Below are 19,505 nucleotides of genomic sequence, written 5' to 3'. Positions count from 1 at the left end.
AGGAAACAGCTGGTTCAGTGACAATACGATGCTACTGGTTGTAATGGTCATTAAGTTTTTCAGATGAAACAGATGTTCACCCGCAAATGTAAGGCGCTGTATAGCTACCATGAAAAGACCACAGCAAATCGGTTAAGCCCTGTCAAAATTAAAGTCAATATTTTCGGCAGTTTAATGATTTGATAAAGCATGCATCTTTAATGAACAGTCTTGTCCGTTTATTTTCCCCATGTCTGTGTATTGTATCATGCATAACCATCACTTAAAAAGGACTTTAACCTCACACATTGGAAATCCCAGAGATTTTTATGTGATTTTAATTTCACAAATAAGAGGTATCTTTAATTATAATTTAAAAATCACTGATAGCAGCAGAAAGGCACCCACGAAGCAACTGATGGGGTTTCTATAGCAATGTCATAGCAACGTTGTGCAAGCCTTGTAGATTCCCTATAGTGTCATGAACTCATTTACTAGATAAACAATCAGAGACTATATTTTTAGAAAGAATCTTACAGTGTAAAAGCGGATCTGTCAAGTTGATATGCTACCATAAGTACGGACCATGTATCACAGAGACAGGTTAATAATTCTAAAACACAAAACAGTAGCCAATTAGCATAACATACTGTATATTTGCTCTATGAACCTTGAAAGAGTAAACACATAGACCACCGATTTCTGTCAGTTTTCTGGTGTAACACTCTTTTATAAGTTGCTAAATTTTTTAGTTACTCAGATGTTGCACAAAATCTTTCTGACTTTGGACATTTTCACCCCAGTCCCGGCTAGCTTCACCAAAGTGTGCTACACCTCGCCTATCTAATTTATGAAAAGTTTTGCCCCATTAGTGGCGAAACGGTCAACAAAAATGTAGTCCAGTAAGTGATCTTACTAAGTTGGGCAAATCTTGCTAATGTGGTGCCCCTGAGGGTCCAGTCGCCACAGAGATACTGCACCTCACCCAGAGCGAGGTAAGGTGGAGACACCCGACCACATTCCATCCCACACACTCTAGTGTAGCAGAGCACCCTTTATAGCCCCTGCTTGGAACACAAAGAGTGCTGGGAGATGGGCGGAGCGTAGTTTGTGAGCGGGAGAATTACAGGGAAGTTAGGTTCAGTTCCTTCGGAGGGAGGGAAGGAGAAGGACGTGTCTGGAACAGCTCTTGTGATTAGAGGCTGCTGGACGGATTGGATTATAAAGAAAGCTCCCTGAAGGAAAGGTGGTTCTTCTGAGACACAGCTGGAGCATACTCCCCGTGGGGTTCATTTCCACACTGACTGACGTCAGGTGGAGGAAGAAACTTGGTCGCAAAGGGTCACGGCCCCTAGCCTAGTGTGCCTACCTCAGGACACAACTAGCAAGCCGATAGCTGTGGTGACTTTATGGACCACAGCCCCTACCACGGTTATTCTTACCAGAAAGGCAGCTACATAGGATCACAGAAACGAAGGGTACATGTTGTCTGACAGGATTCGCAGCTGCTGGCCTGGGATGGTAATTATGAAGTGCTGGAAAGGAAGGAAAGTGGAGAGCAGCAGATTGTGTGGAGACGGCCAGGAAAGGGTACATACTGACAGGAAGTGCTGGAAGTGTGTACTTCATTTTGCCTAGAAGTTGTCTGGACCCCTCACCTGGAGAGCACAGCACTGAAGTGGGCATCTGTGCGCACCAGAATTGTAAGTAAAGTCTTGGAACTACTTTCAACTGTGTCCTCTGCCTTCTTCCTGCGTCTTCAACTCGGCTCTACTACATCTTTGACTCCACACTATATCATCACCTCTAAATTCCTCTCAACTGCCCTGGGACTACAGCTCTACCTGTGGAGAGCTTTGCCAACTCTGCTGCATCTTATCATCAGTCTCAGAGGACCTGTACTGCAGCGCTGGTCACCCTGACCAGAATACCACAGGTGACGTCACGACTTATGCACAAATTTTATTCCTATTCAGTTCCCTTAATTTTACATGAACGCCAGGGGCTACGGACCGGGTCACTGCCACTGTGACAAATCCCTTTAAGACAACCGGCCCGGTACCGAGAAACCCACGGCCCCTTGGGGTGCTTCACTATTGCATGTCCCCTCATTAATATCGGTGGGTACAATGCCATTGTTAATGAATTGGACTCAGTTTATTTGTCTGGGGATTTTATGAGGACAGTGCTCTCTCACACCATCATGATTGATAGGTAGAGGTAGCTGTGTATGCACATAGTAACCATATGTAAGATGCCCAAGCAAAGTAGTGGTGGGCGAGCCTCAGTTCCCACTCGCTTTGACATCATACAGACATCTCTTGTCCTAGTCCCGGTGTGCTGCTATGTGTGAGGGGCATCACACTTATTTTGGGGCTGCAGGCCTCTTCTACGTCTGAATCCAGCAGCAAATAGTCCAGGAGACACAAGGTTCATAAAACCACCCAAATGATTTATTTTTCTTTAATCACAATGGAAAAACACTGATGGCACACTGATGAGACCAATACTGTTTTTTTACGGATGTGTGAAGGAGGCCTTAAGAGCATGGCATTGAAATCATGACTCAAGTTGTTACGTGAGGAGAGCTGATAGCGCCATAGAAGGGCATCAAAAATGCAGCAGGAGCAGTATATGCTCCTTTATTTGAGGATGGACAGAAGGAGCATTGACGGAGCTCTAAATTGTATAGCTAAAGCGCTATTGGTGTGCATGTTTCTAACAAGACAGACTCCATGATGGTGGCACAAAAGCCTCACTTCCTTTAGTAGGACCTGGACTCAGTGAGTGCTCAATTGGCATTTATCAGAGAACACAAGCATTAGAAGGTCTGCCAGTGTCTGGAGATGGAGTGATGAACACAATGCTGAATGAAACACCATCTAGTATGGCCAGTTTGGCGGTGGGCCAGAGATGGTCTGGGAAGGCATATCCTTGAAGGGTAACACAAATGAGCACATAATAGCCAAAAGTACATTGACTTGCGTTAAACACCAGGATGAGCCATGGGTTCCTCCTAGCGTAGGACATTGCCCAGCCTTATTTGGTCAAAATTTGTAGGCAGTTCCTGGATAGCAAAGACAGTTGTCACGCGTGTCGACGCAGCGAGAACCGCAAGGCGAACCCATATGACTCATGTGACCCTGGATACACCGCCTCCAGTGGGGTGAATTTAAATAATAGCACATGCAGCCGGATACGCCACCTCCAACATGCGAATTTAGGTATTACATGTATATATACAAAAGTCTGGAAACCCCGCCTCCAGTAAGGCGAATTTAAATAATAAAGGGGAAACCTGGGTAACAATAACAATGGGGGCCCTGCAATAGGGAATGGGAAGTGGAGACCTCCTGCACTCCCCTGAGTCAGTGTCTCTACACTCCTATCGTTCCCTATGCCGGTTCCGCACCGGGCAACGCACAGGAACCTCAAAACCCTGACTCGCCCTGCACCTAAACCCTCACTAGGGAATTGGTCGGTGCGGAAACTAATCCCACCACTGCACTAAACACACATAAGGAAAAATGACAATACAGGGGGACACCACTTAGCTTTGCTCTGTTGCTTATGCTCCCCACAACAGAGCCCACCACCTGCGTGCATCTTCTCCTTCAACCGGATCCATCACCATAACCGGATCCATCACCATAGTGCAGCCTTGGAGCAGAGTCCACCACCAATTGCAGCTGCCCAGTAAACAGAGTCCCAAAGATGAGTCCAGCTTCTGCCAAAAAGTCCAGCATGCTTGAGTCCAACTTTTCTGCCAAAAAGTCCAGCATGCTTGAGTCCAGCTTTCAGCAACCAAGTCCAGCATGCTGAGTATAACTCTCACCACAGTCGCCACTCCACAAAGCCATGCAAGCACTTCCTGCTGACACCATAAACTGCGACTCCACCACACCATGCCAGCCCTTCTTGCAGACCCCATCGTTGGACTCCACTAATCCATGCCAGCACTCCTTGCAGACTCCATAGCTGCCACTCGTCCCCTCTGGCTGGGCTGCCAAGGACTCTTGTTCAGCTCCATCTTTCACCCAGGCTTACTTGAATGAGTAACTAAAGACCTATCACCAACAGTGATTGATACACCTGACACTCTTTTATAGAGCATCACACCTGTTTTATAATTACGTGCACTCAACCAAAGAACTAAAGTGCGATACCACTCACCACCACCGGGGCAACTTAGAATGAACGACACCACGTGTAATAATTCTAATGGCCACCGGCGGCAATCACACCACTTTGGCACACAGCCAAAGGGAAAAAAGTACACTTGTGCATTTAAACTGTCAGATCAAACCTGGATCATGACAACAGTGATGCCATCCTCTAGAACACCATCTAATAATGAACAGGCCCAAACTACTGAGCCTAATTGGGTAAGATTTTGGGCACAGGAAGAACTTTCTGTTCAACAGTGATTTTATTTTAAGATATTTTCCTATCACAAGTATAATGATCACATAAACTGTTGCCTATCTGGGCTGTACCTAAAGTCATTAAATCACCCTTAGGGATCAATCAGACATTAGTTTTTCATAGATAGTAGTCATACGGCTGGGGTCACACTTGCAAGTGTGATGGTACCCGGCACTGTCGCGGGCACTCGGGACAGGAGTGTGCGGCTGCTTGTATTTCTATGCAGCCGCACACTCCAGTCCGAGTGCCGGCGGCAGTGTCGGGTATTGATGTAAGAGACTCGTGCAAGTTTCTCCCATCACACTCGCAAGTGTGACCCCGGCCTAACAATTATAATCTGTGTATAGCATTTTTTACAGACGAGTGGTCCACACCAAAACGTGCAGACACATCCGATTTTGATCCAAGTAATCAATCAAACTTGGCAATGCAAGTCTATGGGTGTGTGAAAAAGTGGTAAAGCACCCAGATGCTATCCTTGTGATATCTGATTTTTGTATGTTTTTGATATAAGCTTGAAAAAATTATCCTATTCCAAAAATAAAAAAACAAAGACCAATCTCTGAGGGTAAAAACTGACACATTGATCATATTCCGACCAAAATCTGATTAAAAACGCTGATGAAAATGGGTCTGTAAGAAAAATCTTTGACAACTGGATGAGCCTTAATTGCCCAGACTATGGCCTATGCACTGGAGTAACATGCAGCTAACTTTTTTAAAGGCCGTTTAATTAGTTTTTGCAATCGCTGCCGCCTATGCACCAGCAGAGAAAAACAATACCAACTATAGATGTAAATTGTCGTCAATTTATTAGGCTTTATGCTAAGAATTATCTACCTTTGGCATAAGTGGTGTAAAAACTGTAAAGAGTCTTACGCTTGATCCAAACAGATGTGCAACGAAAATTGTGGAGCTCGTAACATAATACATCTCCCCCACATTTCACTTTTTAACAAAGCTCCGTTAGCTTTATGTCGCCATATTAAGCATCCTGTTCCAGGACTATATTGTATGAAATGCATTTTTTGTGGCTGTCTTACAACTATATATACAGTATATCATGAATGAAACATGAGAGAGAATGGACAATCATTAAGGCGGGTAATGGTATACAATCGTTGAATGCTTTTGGTCAATAGCGGCTTTCCTTGCAGGAGGTAGAATGAGCGAATATTTTATAAAGTATTGTGGAGCTTGTTTTTCTTTTCGTAACCCCCTGCAGTAAATGCTGCTTAATAATTGAGAGCTCTTCCTACTAACAGTTGAAGAAAACAAGCATGTATGTGACCATTGGCTTTATAAAAATAGTGGAAGATTTTTGGCTTCGTGTTGCTGTAGATTTTCTTGCATATCGATTGTGATAGATTGACTTTCTTGGCTGATTAAAGAGGTAGTCACAGGAACACTTTCCATTAAGTTTTCAACTGGTTTATTAAAACCGTACTGCATTAACCAGTCCAAAATTAAGTAAACAAACTTGTCCATTCTGGCATAACGGGAAAAACAAAATGGCTTACAGTAGTCTGTGTGGCTGCGGGGATCTTCCCACTCAGGAACAAAAGCAAGGTTCAGTTCTCTTTAACACAAGCACAGCTCTGGAGCTCTCATCTACAGACTGTCATGGTATGCCTAAGTTACTTTAGGCTAAAACCCCGGGACCCCTGCGGTGTCCCTCAGACTAGGGAAAACCCTGTCTGTCCCTCAACCCAGGGTTTACACTGAAGGTGTGCCTGCCTGGGCCTCCACCCTGTCCCTGTCTCCTGTCCAGCCCTAAGCTGAACCCACCACCCTCCACCCAGTGAGGGGACCAGACACCAGACCCCACAAATACGTATGGACAGGGGTAAAAGAAACACCACACCGTTAATACGCAAGGAAATACAATAATGTGCAAGGTCAACCAAATATATATATATAACAGATAGGAGAAAGAACAACTGAGAGATATACTGCACCAGATATCAGACGCTCCAAAACCACCACTGCTGACCGGTATTGCTAGCACTAGGCAAAAGCTATAGTCGGCGACGCCCATAGTCAGGACGGACTATTTAAAGACCAAGGGCGTGGCCCAGCCCTCAGCCAGCATGACAACCTGGTTAACCCTATCCCGACTGGAACAGAATACCCAACAAAGTCCCTGAGCATACTGTAGTGGAATAGGGTATTACCGCTGTCTGCCGGACACCCTGGTGTGAACAGTGTCCGACATGACAATACTGTAGTGGAATAGGGTATTACCGCTGTCTGCCGGACACCCTGGTGTGAACAGTGTCCGACATGACAGTACCCCGCCTTCTACGAGGGACCTCCGGAACCTCACCATGTCGAGGACCTGGCTTGTCCGGATGGCGACGATGGAACATAGTAACCAGTCGATCAGCATGAATGTCTGAGGCCGGCACCCATGTCCTCTCCTCAGGACCATAGCCACGCCAGTGGACCAGGTACTGTAGAGTGCGACGCACAACCCTAGAGTCCACCACTTTGGACACCTCAAATTCCAACGCGCCATCCACCAAGACGGGAGGTGGTGGCCCGGGAGAACCATCCACCAAACCCATGACCTTTTTTAGCAATGCTTTGTGAAACACATTATGAATCTTATACACAGCCGGCAACTCCAAACGAAATGCCACGGGGTTGATCACTGCGGAGATCCTAAATGGGCCAATGAACCTGGGACCCAACTTAAGTGACGGTATCTTGAGCTTGATGTTCCTTGTAGATAACCACACCCAATCACCCACACACAGGTCCTGACCTGGCACACGTCTGCAGTCAGCCACCCGTTTGTACCTGGAACCCACCTTCAACAAGCGCTGCTTGACTCTCCTCCAAACAGACGATAATTGAGCTCCCAACTGGTCCTCCTCAGGGACGCCAACCGAGCACCCCTGACGCAAGGTACAAAATTGAGGATGTTGACCATACACACAAAAAAAAGGAGATTCCCCAGACGATTCCTGGCAATGGTTGTTTATTGCGAATTCTGCCAGAGGAAGAAACGCTGACCACTCTTCCTGATTGTCGGAAACAAAGCAGCGCAAGTATTGCTCCAGGTTTTGGTTCATCCGCTCAGTCTGCCCATTCGACTGAGGGTGGAAAGCCGATGAATGAGATAATTTGATCCCAAGGCGAGAACAAAAAGCTCTCCAAAACTTTGCCACAAACTGCGTACCTCGATCAGACACAATGTCAGACGGGACACCATGAAGTCTGACCACCTCGCGAATAAATATCTGAGCAAGAGTCTTAGCATTGGGCAAAGATGGTAAAGCAACGAAATGTGACATTTTGGAGAACCTATCAACAATTACCAAAATGACCGAATTCCCCGCCGAGGCGGGCAAGTCTGTAATAAAATCCATGGAAATCTCAGTCCATGGCTTACTGGGCACCCCGAGAGGCTGCAACCTACCAGCGGGACGGGAACGAGGAGTCTTGGCCCGTGCGCACGTGGTACAGGCAGACACATATGAGGCCACATCCTGCCAGATTTTAGGCCACCAAAAACGACGCGATACCAGTTCCAGAGTGCTCTTAACCCCTGGATGACCTGCCAGTACCGTGTCGTGATGTTCGCCTCACACTCTAGAGCGTAGATGTAGTGGCACAAAAGATTTATTAGCAGGCAACCCCGGCGGTACCTCCTCCTGAGCCTCCGCAATCTCTGCCTCAATTTCTGTCGTGATGGCAGATACCACCACACCCTTTTGGAGAATAGGCGCCGGCTCTTCACATAACTCTCCACCAGGAAAACACCTGGATAAAGCGTCTGCCTTAATATTCTTCGAACCAGGTCGACAGAATCATAGAATCATAGAGTTGGAAGGGACCTCCTGGGCCATCTGGTCCAACCCCCTGCTCAAAGCAGGATTCGCTAAATCATCCCAGTCAGATGTCTGTCCAGCCTCTGTTTGAAGACTTCCATTGAAGGAGAACTCACCACTTCTCGTGGCAGCCTGTTCCACTCATTGATCACTCTAACTGTCAAAAAGTTTTTTCTAATATCTAATCTGTGTCTCCTCCCATTCAGTTTCATCGCATTGCTTCTAGTCTTTTCCTCTTCGCCACGACAGCACCCACTGAGAGAGGGGATCCGCCCCAGGAACAGGAAACCTACAGAGAGATAAATGGGGCGGTCCCCCTCGCTCCCTCAGTTTGGTTTCCTGTTCCTAGGAAGGAACCCGCAGAAGAGGATACCTGGTCTGGTAGCCGCCTGCCTGCATAATATGAGCAGCAGGGGCCCCAGGACCGGAGGCAGCGTCGGGCGGAGAGGTGTATTTCCCCCCAACCAGAGCTGGCGTAATGCAGGTGAGGCTGGAGGCGAAAGTGGTGCCAAAGCTCACTGGGGTGATGGCTATACCCCCCCTCCCCCCCCCCCCGAGGGGGTGGACGCATTACAAACGCCATCGGGCGTACGGAGACCGGCGCCCCCCCCCCCTCCCGGTGTGGCAGAAGGGCTTGTGCGGTGTGTGCTGAGCGGCGCTGCTGGGAGTCATACCTGGCAGGAGAAGGACCCCGTGCGTGGAGGGGGGCGCCGACGCGCGGTGTCGCTGGCCGCATCACTATTTGCGGTGACCCAGCGCTCCAAGAGAGGCAACCCGGAAGTGGAGGAGGACTTCCGGGTTCAGGCTGAAGGCAGAGACCGCGGGACAACGCCCGCGCATGCGCAGTAGGGGCTGAAAAAAAAAAAAAAATGGTGGACAAAAAAAAAAAAAAAAGAGGAGCAGCTATAGCAAAGGCTTTAAAAGGAAGCCACAGACACAGCGCTAGTGCGCAGTCATGTCGTCCTTAGATGACTCAGCTTCGCTCCCATTAGGTCAGCTAGTGGTATCCCCACTTGGCAGTAGACAGAGCAGTGCTACGAGGAGATCCAATAGCACCAGAAGAAGTGGCAGCTCTAGGAAGGAATCCATTGGGCCTTCCAGACAAGATGAGCCGTTAGAGAAGAAACGTAAGGAAAAGAAGTCGTCCCATGCCTCGCCTCAGCCTGGGTCCCGGACACCGCAGCCGGTAGTTGCTGACGAAATTCACGGGTGAGTGTTTTTTGGTCAGGTTAGATAATTGATAGCCTTCTCCTTCTGGTCCATACCCCTTTTAGGCTAAAAGAACAGAGAAGGCGAAACATAGTGAGTGTGCCTTATGTTCTCAGCCCCTCCCGGATGGCCACCCAAAGAGATTATGCCAATCATGTCTTGAGGAGGCCTTGCAGGAGGAATCCTCACGGAAGAAGGAGGATATCCGGGCACTGATAAGAGAGGAACTACGGGCCTTAGGCGGTTCCAGTAGTCTAGGGGGTCACTCCTCCATGAGAGAAATACGTTCACCTAAAGGAGGAGTCTCGCTGGCGTCCAGGTCGCCGTCAGATACCGGAGAACTAGATTACGATAAGTCCCAGGAATACCTTTCCTCAGAGGACGAGGATCAGACGTGTTTCCCCACGGACAGTGTCAGTAATCTTGTGAAGTCTGTCCGAAATACCATGGGGTTGCCGGAGAGTAAGGACCCCAAAACCCCTCAGGACATAATGTTTGCGGGTATCTCCCGTAAAAAGGTCCGAGCATTCCCAGTGGTCCCAGCTGTTAAAGACCTAGTTAAGAGGGAATGGGAGAAACAAGGTCAGAGGACCTTCCTCCCCTTAACGTCAAAGCGTAAGTATCCCTTTGACGATGAGGAGTTAACGGCTTGGTCGAGAGCCCCCAAGGTGGATGCGGCAGTGGCCTCTACCTCCCGTAGATCCTCCTTGCCGGTGGAGGATTCGGGAACTTTGGCTGATTCTTCGGATCGTAAGACCGATACATTCCTCAAAAGATCTTGGGAAGCTTGTACGGCAGCCTTTAAGCCCGCAATAGCAGCCACATGTACGGCAAGATCTATGTTGGTGTGGCTGAACGACTTGGAGGACAGTATTAAAAGTGGAGTAGCCAGGAGTAGGCTTCTTTCCTCTATGCCCCTCATTAAGGGAGCAGCGGCCTTCCTCTCCGACTCCTCTGCGGATTCTCTCCGGTTGTCGGCTAGAGCCGCGGGACTGACCAATGCAGGCAGGCGGGCCTTATGGTTGAAGGGGTGGAAAGTAGACACACAAACAAAAACTAGATTGTGTGCTATACCCTGCCAGGGTAAGTACCTGTTTGGTACAGAACTGGATGAAATTTTGACAAAAGCGGGGGAGAGGAAAAAGGGGTTCCCTAACCCGTATGTTCCGTTCAACAGGAGGGCCTACAGGAAGCCGCCGTTCGGAAAAAAGAAAGACTTTAGACCCCAGGATCGCTGGGGAAATAAGGACCCCAAGCAAAGAGGCAACCTATTCGGGAAACGTCCCTTCAGAGGAGACAGATCCCGATAAAACCGTTATACCGGTAGGTGGCAGGCTATTAAGATTCAGCCGCCAATGGATGAAGGTGACATCAAACCCGTGGGCCCTAAGTATTGTATCATCAGGCCTAAAATTAGAATTCGTTCGGTATCCACCGAACTCCTTCTTATTGACTTCTATGAAGTCCCGTTCTCAGCAGGAAGCACTGGAGATGGAGATTGCGGTACTGCTATCTAAACAGGTTCTAGTGGAGGTCCCAGACGACGAAACAGGGATGGACTTTTATTCTCCTCTATTCTTAGTCCCAAAACCAGATGGCTCTTACAGGACTATAATAAATTTAAAAAAACTTAATACCTTCCTAAGACTGAGGTCGTTTAAAATGGAGTCGATTAAGTCTGCAATAAAGCTTTTGTTTCCCAGGTGTTATATGGCGGTCTTGGACCTAAAGGACGCCTACTACCATCTCCCCATATATCAAGGGCACCAAAGGTTCCTGCGGGTAGCAGTCTGGTTCAGAGGTCGGATTCAGCATTTCCAGTTTGCGGCAATGCCATTCGGGCTATCCATGGCTCCTCGGGTATTTACCAAATTAATGCTGGAAGTAATGTCATATGTAAGGCTGAATGACACCCTAGTTGTCCCTTATTTAGACGACCTACTCATAGTGGGGAATTCTGTTTCACAGTGTGAAGCAAGAATAGCTAGGATTATCTCATCCCTACAAACACTGGGTTGGCTAATTAACTGGGAGAAATCCAGACTAGAGCCAGTGACCCGCCAAAGGTTTTTGGGCCTGCAAGTAGACTCCGTAACTGAGGAGGAAGACCGTGGTTTTCATGGCTGAGAGCCATGTCGGTAACCGACCCGTGGATCCTGCCGCTGCACCAGAATCTTCTCTCGCAGGGACCCTGCTACCATCCACAGGCCAAAGCCCTGCACCTAGCGGCCTGGAATTTGAAAGGGAGCTACTGAGGCAGAAGGGTTTCTCAAGGAACCTAATCAATACCCTGCTACAAAGCAGGAAGGAGTCCACGACAAAGATATATGCTAAGGTGTGGAGGAAGTTCCTGGCCTTTCACCCAACAAAACTAGCTGGTGAAGTACCCATTACGGCCATTCTAGAGTTTCTACAAAGAGGCCGAGAACTTAGACTCTCAGTAAGCACTCTTAAGGTCCACGTGTCAGCCCTAGGAGCCCTGTTTAACTATAACGTGGCAGCAAATAGATGGGTGACTCGGTTTATCTCGGCCTGTCAACGAGCAGAACCGGTGCATGTGCCTCGACTTCCAGCGTGGAACCTTACTCTGGTTTTGGATGCCTTCACTCAGGCACCATTTGAGCCCATAAGCTCAGCATCAGTAAAGTGCCTCTCATTGAAAACGGCTATGCTGGTGGCCTTAGTATCGGCCAGGAGAGTGAGTGATCTTCATGCTCTGTCAGTAGACCCACCGTTCCTGTTAACAACACGAGACAGTCTCATTTTAAAGACGGACCCGTCCTACCTGCCCAAACGGGCAACTAAATTTCATAGGTCTCAAGAGATATGCCTACCTTCATTCTATGAGAACCCGTCAACACAGGACGAGGAGAAATATCACACCTTAGATGTGAAAAGAGCTGTGCTAGCCTACCTTGATAGGACCAGTCCCTGGAGGCAGAGTAGGTCTCTGTTTGTCTCATTCCAGGGCAGCAGGAAGGGGTCTGCAGTTACATCAGGCACGATATCCAGATGGATTAGAGATGCGATCACAATGGCGTATCTGACAAAAGGAGAAGACCCTCCACTGGGGATTAAGGCGCACTCTATAGAGCCATATCATCCTCCTGGGCCGAGAGGGCGAACGTCCCAATTGAACAAATATGTAAGGCTGCAACCTGGTCTTCTCCATCTACCTTTTATAGTCACTATAGACTAGATTTGTCCTCTACCGAGGATCTAACTTTTGGTAGATCAGTCCTTAACACGGTGTGCCCGCCCTAGTGATTATCTCTGAAAATCTCTCAGTGGGTGCTGTCGTGGCGAAGAGGAAAAACCGGATTACTTACCGGTAATACTCTTTTGTAGAGTCCACGACAGCACCCGCTCACTTCCCTCCCGTAAGAATTTTTTCACACATGGGTCTCCTTGGTGGTGGAGATTATAATTTAAGTTGGATATGTGATTAAACTTAGTAAGCTTAAAACTGCATAGGGGTAAGATATATGAATCGCCCAAGCAAAATGACTAAAACATGTATGGCGGTTCCTCCGCTGTTCTCGGTAATACAAACTGAGGGAGCGAGGGGGACCGCCCCATTTATCTCTCTGTAGGTTTCCTGTTCCTGGGGCGGATCCCCTCTCTCAGTGGGTGCTGTCGTGGACTCTACAAAAGAGTATTACCGGTAAGTAATCCGGTTTTCCTTGTGCAAATGAGAATAAAGTTGATCCTTCTACACTGTGACAGCCCTTTAGATATTTGTAGACAGCTATTAAGTCTCCTCTCAGTCTTCTCTTTTGCAAACTAAACATTCCCAAATCCTGCAACCTTTCCTCATAAGATAGGTAACAATGAAGTTGAACCGGGTGAAGAATAATGCCCAGCGAGCCTGTCTGGAGGACAGGCGCTTAGCAGATTCTAAATAAAGCAAATTCTTATGGTCGGTTATCACAGTAATCTGATGAACAGCCCCCTCCAAGAAGTGTCGCCACTCCTCAAATGCCAACTTGATGGCCAACAATTCCCTGTTGCCAATATCATAATTACGCTCCGCAGGCGACAGCTTCTTGGAGAAGTAGGCACACGGATGCAACTTGGCCCAAGATGGGCCCTGAGACAGTACAGCCCCCACTCCAACCTCCGATGCATCCACCTCCACGACAAACGGTAAGGAGACATCGGGCTGCACCAGAATGGGCGCTGAGGCAAAACTATTCTTGAGGAATTCAAACGCCTGTACCGCAGGCTCAGACCAGTCAGAAAAGTCGGTACCCTTCTTAGTCATGTCAGTAAGTGGCTTGGCAATCATAGAGAAATTCTTAATAAATTTCCTATAGTAATTGGAGAAGCCAAGAAATCGCTGAAGCGCCTTAAGATTATCAGGCCGATCCCAATGTAGTACCGCCTGCACCTTTGCGGTGTCCATCTTAAACCCTGAGGCGGAGATTATATAACCCAAGAACGGTAGCTCCTGTACGACAAACACACATTTTTCAAGCTTGACATAGAGCCTGTTCTCTCTGAGCAACTGCAGGACCTGTCTAACATGCTCTATATGTGTATCATGGTCGCGAGAGAAAATGAGGATGTCGTCTAGATAAATTATAACAAATCTCCCGAACAAATGAGAGAAGACATCATTTATGAAATGTTGAAAGACCGCCGGTGCCATAGTCAACCCAAACGGCATTACCAAACTCTCAAAGTGACCCTCAGGGGTATTGAATGCCGTCTTCCACTCATCCCCCTGACGGACTCTTATAAGATTGTACGCCCCCCTGAGGTCCAGTTTGGAGAACCACTTGGCACCAACCACTTGGTTGAACAAATCGGGTATAAGTGGCATAGGGTAAGGATCACGAACCGTAAACTGGTTGAGTTCTCTGAAATCCAGACACGGGCGTAAACCGCCATCCTTCTTTTTAACAAAGAAGAAGCCAGCAGCCAGAGGAGAAGAGGAAGGTCTAATATGACCCTTGCTCAGACTATCCGCAATGTACTCCTTGAGAGCTAGCCTCTCGGGACCTGAGATATTAAACATTCTAGCTTTAGGTAACTTGGCCCCTGGTTTCAACCTAATAGCACAGTCATAGGGGCGATGCGGTGGTAGTTCTGAACAACCTTTCTCAGAAAATACATCAGATTATGGCAAAGCAACGGCTCCGGGATACTGGGAGTCAAAGTGGAAATACATGTAGCCAGGCACCTCTCCTGACACTCCCTGCTCCACAGAATTATGTCCTGGGTCTTCCAATCAATAACAGGATTATGCATTGACAACCATGGAAAGCCCAGAACCATCTGAGCCGGTAAGTTACTAAGCACTTTACAAGTTACCCGCTCTGAGTGTAATACTCCAATGTGGAGTTGTATATCCAACACACACTCTGTGATCTCCCCTTGAGACAACGGGGAAGCATTGATGGTAACCACCCGGATGGGGTTCGGCAATTTCTCCACCGGAAATCCCGCTGTATGCGCGAACTTCTCATCAATGAGATTGGCAGCTGAGCCACTATCAACAAACACTGTAATAGAGAGCATTTGCCCCCCAAGTGCTACCCTAGCAGGGAGCATACACTGGGAATCCATGACGGAGGATACACAAAGGCTCAGACTAGTCTCCTCCAAACCCTCTGAGCCTATCAGTTTTCCGCCGGCGCGCCCTTCTTAGGTACCAGGGGGCAAGCGTTAATAAAATGTCCTCCTTTGCCACAAAAAAAACAAACCCCCTGCCTTCTGTGCCAAGGATGTTTAGGCTTGTTACTCGGTGACTGTGCTATACCAGCGATCTGCATGGGTTCCACGGATTCACCCGAGGCAACCTCACCTACAACTCCCCCACCTCCCGGAGGCAACGAAACCAGCGCCCCCTGACGGAGACGGCGGTCTATGCGTACTACAAGTGCCATCGCAGCCTCCAGAGAGGCGGGAGTCTCGTACATTAGGAGAGTCTGTTTAACCCTTCCAGAAACCCCATGCAAAAATTGACTTCTAAGCGCAGGGTCATTCCACTGCGTGTCCACCGCCCAGCGCCGGAATTCCGTGCAGTAATCCTCAGCTGGTCGCCCACCCTGTAGTAGTGAGCGTATCTTAGACTCTGCTAAGTTTAATCTATCCGGATCGTCATAGATCAAACCCAGAGCAGAGAAAAAAAAAATCTACAGACTCAAATGCCGGTGAGTCAGAAGGGAGTGAAAAGGCCCAAGCCTGAGGGTCACCACTCAGCAAAGAAATCACCAAGCCCACGCGTTGAGCCTCATTACCTGAGGAATGTGGACGCATACGGAAATACAATTTGCATGATTCACGAAAAACCGTGAACTTACCACGATCACCAGCAAATCGTTCAGGAAGGGGAAACTTGGGTTCAGCTGCCCTGGCTGCAGCCTCAGCAGGTACTGCAGGAGCTGACAGGCCTTGTTGCTGGACCGCCCCCCTAAGTTCAGTGACCTGTATGTATAGAGCCTCCAGCTGCTTGGTTAGGGAAAGTATAGGATCCATAGTAAGTAACCCCTATATTCCCTATCTATACTTTTTTTTTTTTTTTTTTAACTTTAGTATTTGGGCCGACTATATTGTCATGGTATGCCTAAGTTACTTTAGGCTAAAACCCCGGGACCCCTGCGGTGTCCCTCAGACTAGGGAAAACCCTGTCTGTCCCTCAACCCAGGGTTTACACTGAAGGTGTGCCTGCCTGGGCCTCCACCCTGTCCCTGTCTCCTGTCCAGCCCTAAGCTGAACCCACCACCCTCCACCCAGTGAGGGGACCAGACACCAGACCCCACAAATACGTATGGACAGGGGTAAAAGAAACACCACACCGTTAATACGCAAGGGAATACAATAATGTGCAAGGTCAACCAAATATATATATATAACAGATAGGAGAAAGAACAACTGAGAGATATACTGCACCAGATATCAGACGCTCCAAAACCACCACTGCTGACCGGTATTGCTAGCACTAGGCAAAAGCTATAGTCGGCGACGCCCATAGTCAGGACGGACTATTTAAAGACCAAGGGCGTGGCCCAGCCCTCAGCCAGCATGACAACCTGGTTAACCCTATCCCGACTGGAACAGAATACCCAACAAAGTCCCTGAGCATACTGTAGTGGAATAGGGTATTACCGCTGTCTGCCGGACACCCTGGTGTGAACAGTGTCCGACATGACACAGACACACTGAATCCAAAGACTCCACATTTACCTTCTGGACCACACCCTCTGGTGGAGATATGGTGAACAGCCTCCCACCCACTCTTCAGCTGTTTACAAAAACCTAGCCTTTAATATGGCCAATTAACCCCTCTCAGCACATAGTATGCTGGAGCATTTTTACCAGGTTTATGCATACCACCGAGACTAACATCCTTTATGACACATATTTCCCCTTCAGGATTTTCCCAGTGACCTTGTCACCGTCTATTTACTTAATCTATGTGATGTATTCAGGAGGCCCTTAAAATAAATGTTTTTAGATATTTGATACCCATCACCAGTGTCGGACTGGAGCACCTTGGGCCCATCAGAGAAAATCATTCTTGGGGCCCACTATGTAGTTACATAGAAATAAATACAAGACCACCAATTGAGCAGTAAAACATGCTAATATCAGGGTATAATATAAGGTAGTACATGTCTTAATGATATAGCAGGAGTTGGGGTAGCCCCACTCATAGAATATAAAGTTGCCCCCTCATAGAATTTAATGCCGCCCTCATATAGTATAATGCAGCCACCTTCACAGAGTATAATGTAGCCCCCTCAAAGAATATAATGTAACCCCCCTCATAAAGTATAATGCTGCCCCCATAGAATATAATGCAGCTCCGTCATAGGTTATAATGCAGCCCCCTCATAGGGTATTATGCAGCCCCCATAGAATATAATGTAGCCCCCTCGCATAGTATAATGTAGCCCCCTCATCGGGTATCATGCAGCCCCCATAGAATATAATGTAGACCCTCACAGAATATAATGTAGCCCCCTCATAGGGTATCATGCAGCCACCTCATATAGTATAATGCAGCCCCCCACAGTTTCACAGTCCTACGGTATTATAGTCACCAGCACTCAATCACTGATTACATATACTGTGTGTGTGTAATGTATATGTGTGTGTATCACGCTCTCTCTCTCTATATATATATAATATTGTTCCCCCGCTGATCCCAGCTCTGCTCCGATCTCAGCAGCTGCACAGCCGTCTGCCCGGCACACAGCAAGGAGCGCGATGAAATGACGTCACCGCACAGCCGCTGTGTTAGAGGCAGAGGGGAATGATGGGGGAGGTAACGCCATCTGACATTCTCGCCTCCATTATTGCTTTCAACTGTATCGCGTTACAGTTGAATGCGGAACACCCTGGGGGGTGGCACTGGTGCCGGGTGGGCCCCCCTGACTCACAGGCCCCATAGCAGCTGTGTGGTGTGCCACTATTAGTGGCACGCCACTGGCTTGGTGCCCCTGAGGGAGTGGGGGCCCTAGTCTTCCTGGTGTGGAGAGCAGTGAATATTCATTCCCTTTAGTAGTGAGCACACATGATAGCCTAGTTACTGCAGGAACAGGTGGTTGCGGCTAACACTGCCCACTATTAAAGTGAAATTAATTCACTGCTCTCCATGCCCATGGGCATGGGGAGCAGTGAATATTCATTTCTCTTTAGCAGCGGGCACAGGCTGCAGCCAGGTCCTGCCTCCTGTTACCCACTGCTCCACCGCTGCTGCGCTGGCACCGGCCAGGTGGCCTAAATCACAGGCCCCATAGCAGCTGTGTGGTGTGCCGAAATTAGCAACACCCCACTGGCTGGGGGCCTCTCAGGCAGTAGAAACCGTAAGCAGCTGCCGGGCCCTGTATGCCAGCAGTTGTCAGTGCTTGGGTCCACCAGAGAATCCTCCAGTTCTTCGGTGGGCCAGTCCGACCCTGCCCATCACTGATTACTATCCATATAGTACCCTGAGGATAGGGAATATAAAAGTGACAGCACTGCGCAGGATCTGAGTGCAATATTAAAAATATCACAAATGAAAATACAAAGCTGATGCACTCACCAAATTGAGGTTGAAGGAACAGCGTATTGGCCCTGGGGGAATGCCCCAAACCAAGGTCCTAATTACTCGGTATGCTGCACGGCTCCTGGTCAACGGGGCGATTCTCAGTCATCCGCAGGTATAAGATAAAAAAAAAAAAATTCAGTCTGATGTCATGGTCATTGTTTCGGTATAAATGTATATTTTACCTGATGAAGGATTTTTTTAAGCCGAAACGCGTTGTTTTTACTGCTGCACTTCAGAATAAAAATCTTTTAAATTTTTTTTTAAGTAAGCCGATCTCTCACATTATACTTTTTTCAGGAGCGCCAGCATCAGACTGGATTTTTTTTCTTTGATTACTATCCATGTATATCGTGAGTTTACATTAAATATTCATATATGTTTAGTATTTAAAGGGGTTGTCCCGCAATCACAATTTATCTGCTATTTCTAGTGATGAGTTGCTGATCACGCTCCACAGATCATGAAAACTAGAGTCCTCATATCCCATTTTGAGTACACCATTCAAACGGTGATCCATTGAAAGTCTAGAAAACCAGTTGAGGTACCTGAGTGTTGTACTCTTCTATCTCCATCAGTCCTATAAACTTTGAACGGAAAATGTTGTGGCCAGACATCACTAGAGAATAGATAATAAATGTAGAAACTACAATTAGAAGACTAGAGCAAGTGAATTACCATCGTTGAACATAAATGAATTTGTTGAGAAAGGAAGGTGAGAAGGACCTATGCAAAAGTTGATAGTATCGAAAGGCCGAGGGAAAGCTTGATTTGTTAATATGGACGCCAAGTCACAAATATTGTGAACTGGTGTTTTAAGAGATGAAAAAGATTCTTTTTTGCTGTAAATTATAATACAGTTGTGGCCAAAAGTATTGACACCCCTGCAATCGGTCAGATAATACTCAGTTTCTTCCTGAAAATGATTGCAAACACAAATTTTTTGGTATTATTATCTTCATTTAATTTGTCTTATATGAAAAAACACAAAAGAGAATGAAGAAAAAAGCAAAACATTG

The 19,505-nt window shown here is 47.5% G+C and overlaps 1 protein-coding gene across 8 annotated transcripts in view; it reads left to right on the top strand.

Annotated features, from left to right (window-relative positions):
• The window catches only part of LOC141048597 (excitatory amino acid transporter 1-like), a 260,918-nt gene that overhangs the window by 123,881 nt on the left and 117,532 nt on the right, over window positions 1-19,505 (top strand). Inside the window, exon 1 of one of the 8 annotated variants that reach the window (XM_073544383.1) lies at window positions 12,977-13,113. The exons of the other annotated variants lie outside the window; for them this stretch is intronic. The gene's annotated coding sequence lies outside the window, so the exon portion shown is untranslated. Of the gene's footprint in view, window positions 1-12,976; window positions 13,114-19,505 lie in introns of those variants that run through there. 8 annotated transcript variants of the gene reach the window in all.

Source organism: Dendrobates tinctorius, unplaced genomic scaffold (genome assembly GCF_039654945.1).
Source record: "Dendrobates tinctorius isolate UK_male_01 unplaced genomic scaffold, ASM3965494v1 ptg000011l, whole genome shotgun sequence".
In the NCBI taxonomy this organism is placed as follows: Eukaryota; Metazoa; Chordata; class Amphibia; order Anura; family Dendrobatidae; genus Dendrobates; species Dendrobates tinctorius.
This window is presented reverse-complemented; position numbering and strand designations above follow the sequence as displayed.